This window comes from Anneissia japonica, unplaced genomic scaffold (assembly GCF_011630105.1).
Source record: "Anneissia japonica isolate Jap-2015-1 unplaced genomic scaffold, ASM1163010v1 scaffold2707_len876726_cov182, whole genome shotgun sequence".
Classification (NCBI taxonomy): domain Eukaryota; kingdom Metazoa; phylum Echinodermata; class Crinoidea; order Comatulida; family Comatulidae; genus Anneissia; species Anneissia japonica.
The window spans coordinates 78,629-84,343 of NW_022723260.1; positions in this window are offsets into that span (position 1 = coordinate 78,629).

Here is a 5,715-nt window from a genome sequence, read left to right on the forward strand (position 1 = left end):
AATCACCATATTTCAAGACTTCTAGATACGCCACTGGTGATAGCAATGACTTGTGGTTGGAAACCTTCAGCAGTAATTTTACAAGGTTAATGTCCACTTAAAAAATGTTAAGTTACATTCAGATCAGTTAATCAATATTGAGATCTAGTGTAAGGTCTTTCCACGCCCACAACCCATTCCGGAACGTCAGTAAAATATAATGGGATCTTTCCATTCAGTGCATAGATTCCAAGTTAATTCAAATTTGCAGGCTTGAGGCTTTTCAAAATCTCGCCCCTGGGGGTATGGGGATCTATCCTTCAGCCAGAAATTTTTCCTAAGTTATTGAATATGAATTCAGGATCTGCGTTTCCCCCTTTTACTTGAGAATACATGCATTAGTCATCATTTAAAATTAATAAGAGTCGTATTATTATATTGAAACTTTTATGGACTTCTTTCAGTATTCAATATTTGCTGGCATGAGTCCTCGAGATACAACATGCAACTTCAATAGCAAAATGGTGACGTGGATGACGGAGTCGCTAATACTAATAGGGCATTATTTTGCGTAACGCCCGTGAGCTCTCGGGGTAAAAGCCCAGGGCCTCCAGCCTAAAGCGGCTCCGGAGAGGCCCGAACTCCAGTTATTACTACCCAGCAGTGTAATACAGAGTGTTGACTAAGTTTGCTCGCAGTGGACAAGGCTCTTCTACTAATAACCTGCATTATAAGAGAATTAACATCTTTTATCAAAATATTAACCATCGTCAAATGATAGTAAGATTGTTGTGTTGATGATCTTAAAAAATTAAATACTACTGTAATTGCTTTTACGTGGGGCCCATATTCATAAAAACATTTTGAGAAGGCCTCAGGTCTCACGACAATAAAAACCGATGTTTTTTTTATTTTGATTTCCCTATCATAGTATCGTATTCAGTGAGACATAATTCGAGGTTTCGAAGTGACACTTTATCAAAACAATTTAGTTATTTAACCGTCTTTATTTTTGTATTGTCAAGCCAAAAGTCGCAGGCCTTCAATATTATAATGTTTGTCTCTCTATAAAATATAACGATTGATTGATTTACTGTATTGACTGATAATTCTTATATTGGAGAAGTTTCAATACATTGTCTAATAATTAAATCTTTAAGTCTTTTCAAGCATTAACATTAACCCGTAATTACCCCAGTGTGACCAGTGATGCAAATTAAATTATGCCGAGGCTGATGGGGAAATTATGCTAAATTATGCCAAATGCTAAATTTCGAATTAGCGCCCACTTCAAATATTAAATTTTGAATAAGCGCCCACCTGGATAAGCTCCCAAATGTTCAATTTCAAAAATGCAAACTAAACCATTTTTAATACTATTTTTTCTTCAGTGTTATAAACCCGGATCTGTGTGCTTTGGTGTCATACTGTGTAGGCTATTTCCAATGAAGGGTGATTTATTTAGTATTGCAATTGTATACACAAACATTTAAATAACACTTCCTCGAATAATTACCCCTCAAAAACCTTCCTGAAATAAAGGATGGTATGGGAGGTAAGTAGACAACAACGACAAAAGCGATACACTTTAAAAAGAAGAGGCAGTAATGAATTAAAGATTAGCAAAACAAAAAATATATATTTATTTTTTTGGAGCTGATATTATAACTGTATATGAAACATGTACGGTTTGCATTGTAACGATACACAGATAGGTATTACATATCATAATTGTGAGGTTATGGGAAACAGAGATAGGAATTACAGTATCATAATTTTAGATTAATGGAAAAGTAAAATATTGTACTATAATATAGGCCTATTTAGCACATTTGGCCTTTAAAACACAATGTTTACTTTGCTCAATCATTTTTTTTGGAAATTGTGATTATCATTTATTTTTTGGATATTGTGATATTTGAAGTTTTATTACAGTATATTGAACAATAAAAATTCAATTTGTAGTCGTAGCCGCTTTTCTGGAGGGCCTCTTGATACATGGGGACAGCTGTATCGAACGATTCCTTATCAGACGAAATATTGGATAGTCTTCTATTGATGGCTTCTGGTATGTTACGAATTTTTGACGGTGGGTGGTTGCTTTGTTGCATCAACAAAGGAACCACATAAATGCATACAATAAATCTATATTATCTAAACAACAACAAAAAGTAACCCTGTAATCAATAATACAAGTGTAACTGCTGCCAAGGGAACGAATGCCCACTGTCCGGCAAATGCCTCACTGAAGGGAATTGTCTATCAAGCTACAGTAACAAGACAACAAGAATGAAGAAACTTACATCGGTCTTACTGAAAATACGTTTAAAACTAAATATAGAAACCATACTAACTCATTCCGTAATGCTAAGACAGAAATAATACTAAACTAAGTAAATACATTTGGACATTAAAAGACACTAAGACGCAATATACCATGAAATGGAAAATTATAAAACAATGTAGACCGTATTCTAATAAAACGATGCTATCGATGCCTACATGAGAAGTTTCTAATTATTTGTCATCCTGAGTTAAGTTCTCTCAACTGCAGAAATGAATTAACATCCACTTGTAGGTACAGGAGGAAATTCCTGCTAACAATACATTATTTCGCTTTTGTCTTTGTCGATGAGGGAGAGACTGTTTATATTTGGTCTGTAATAGTAAATATTGTATAAAAACTGGTTTAATTTTAAAGTTTTTTAAAGAAAATGTATTTGAAGTTACAAAATTGTATTGTTATTTTTATGCTGTTAAAATAATTGATGCGGCAAAACAAATTGTTTTTTCAATTCCCGCATCAATATTTCCCGAATTTTTGACGCGGGCTGAAGTGATAATCTAATAAATTCTTCTATTTGCCCAGTAAAATATTTGTGTACATAGTTCGGGTGCTCAAATTAAACATTACATTGAAACTCAATTACCGTACCTACACTTTCTGAAATCTATTNAAGGGGCCCCCCCCCCCCCCACCCCTCCGCAAACGGTGTAGTCACGCATTTCAAATCTCTCTGGTTGGTAACTATGCCTAGATGGCGGGAAATGAGCTTTCCAGACTTCTGAGGTGTTTTTAATGAGTTCTTCAAAATTCAAGGTTTTCCCCTCTTGAAAATGGTCAGTTAAACCATGGACATTATTAATAGTTTCATGGTTAAACCAAACTTTCTCACTCTTATTACAGTAAGTAGGCCTATTTACGTGTGTATATAGGCCCTATGTACATACAAAAATTGAGCCGCATACATATTCTTCTTTTCATGAACCGATGAACCACAAAGAGGAAAAATCGATCCCTAGATGGCAGGAAATTAGCTTTCCCGACTTCTGAGCTGTCTTTTAATGACTTTAAATTCTTGAAATTTTAAGGTTTTCCCTCTCTTGAAAGCGATCAGGTAAACTTCAGGTACATCGCATACATAGGCCCCTATCCTTCTTTCCATGAACCGTTAAACCACAAAGAGGAAGGGACCCGCACCACACCAAAAAAAAAAAATCAAAAAAAAAAATCCGCCAATGTGAATTGCTAGAAATAACTCGGTCGGGGACTGCATAAACCTCTCTTTCCCCTCCCTCTCCTCCTTCTTCCCTCTTTCTTTTATTGCATTTCTTTCCGATCATACAAGAATCCCCATAGACATTATATATTTTCTGCCACAAAGTGGGGTGGGGCGCCCCTCCCCCCGTTCCGCCGGCCATGTATAACACATTACAAAAACAAAATATGTAATTGCACAGACATAGTATAGTTGAGCAGCAAAAGCGAAACCGCTGCAGTTGTTATAACCAACTCCCTGATCAGTCTCAGCAGTAGAGTATCAGCCCGAGTATCAGTATCTTAATTTAAAACTCAGTATAGTGTAGTCGGTAGTACATTCTCCCGGACGCGATTTTTTTTCCCGTACGAAACATTTGCATGAAACTTCACTCGGGCCATCTCGGATTGACTCGAGTGAGTACGATACGAGGAACAAGAGCAGACACTTCGCAATGTCGTGACGCTCGAGTTTTACTATTATTGCTCTTTCTATGTTTACCTACGGTAGGCCTATGAAATTTCACGGACTTGTGTGATGTACGCCACTGTGTAACTAACTGTGACCTTCTTGGATGTTATTAAACAACAACAGCTAGCACCTCCTGTTAAACAGTGTAGATAGGTACAGTTATACCAAAGGCTAGAGAGAAAGAGGATAAATAGGCCTAACTACAGGTTGAGGTCTTACCTAGGCCCCTCCTTAAACTAGGCCTAGGGTCAGGCTGACACGTGTCACGCTTCACATACTGACATGGACTGAAATTTGGGGGGGGGGGATGGGACAAAATTGAAGCATGAAATGAAAAATAGAGCGCATAAGAGAAATATTATTAAATAAATAATATACGACCATTTCGGCGTTATTGAACTTGTCCAAACTATCATTGTAATTAATGCTAAATAATAATAATAATAATTTCAGCATTATGTTACCCTTGGCCTAAACCTTGTAATGAAGAACCTACAGATACTGTACTATTTACTAGGCCTATAAATAATAATCGCCCTGAGGGGATTATCTTTTGTGTTATTTCCCCTTAACGTCGTTTTTTTAATTGTTCTCTAATTCCTCCATTGTCTAAGTTCCCCCTAAAGTACAGGTAATAATAATAATTAATAATAATAATAATACTGTAATAATAATTATAATATTAATAATCATTTCAGCATATAATTACCTTGGCCTAAGGCTTGAAATGAAGAACCTACAGATACTATTTACTAGGCCTATAAATAATAACTAGCCCAAGGGGAATATTTTTTTGTGTTATTTCCCTTTGTCTAATATTTCCCCTTTGTCTAAGTTCCCCTTAACGTACAGGTAATAATAATAATAATAATAATAATAATAATAATAATAATAATAATAATAATAATAATTATTATTATTATTATTATTATTATTATTTCGGCATTACATGTAATTAACTTGGGTCTAGCCTTGTAATCAAGAACCTGCCGATTACATGCCTAATATTAATAACTAGCTCATTTTTACATTCATTAGATGTTTTGCCATTTCGGCAGGTCTTATGGCATCCAGTATTTTAGAGCTGCCTATTCTCAGCTCTTCTCTTAATTTGAAAATAACTGTCATTCTGTTTCATTTGATCAGATGAAGAAAAACGCGCTTTTCCTTACTCTTTGTGCTTTTCCCAGAAAGCGTTTTTAGTAGGCCTAGGAAATACGCCTTTTTCACGAATCGGTAGACATCTTGAAGTGATGACAAACATTGCGAATCAGCGGTGCGTAACCAACAGAAATAAGATAAGCTTTTGGGCTGATTTTCTGACATCATGTTATTTAAAAAATCATAACTCCATAACGGGGCGTCGTATCCAAAAGTGTTTCCAAGAAATTGTTCTTAAAAGACCAGTCTACACCACTATATGATTGAAAAAAAATTGAAAAATTTTTTTGACCTCTGAAATCAAGATTAAAAAAGAAAAGCCTATCTTAGTAGTGTATTAAAATAAGCCAATGCATTACAGTGCAGTAGCATAGGACTTTCGAGTTGTTACTGTTCCAAGTAGCGATATATACATATTTCTCTTATTACAAAGTACAAGTTATGTTTTATAAAGAGGTATAGTATAGTAAATCATGTTTTTAACACAGGAAACTCTCATATGGTAACTAAAACAAAGCTAGTTCAGAGTATTACTAGTACTACAGCACTGTAATGCATATACCTA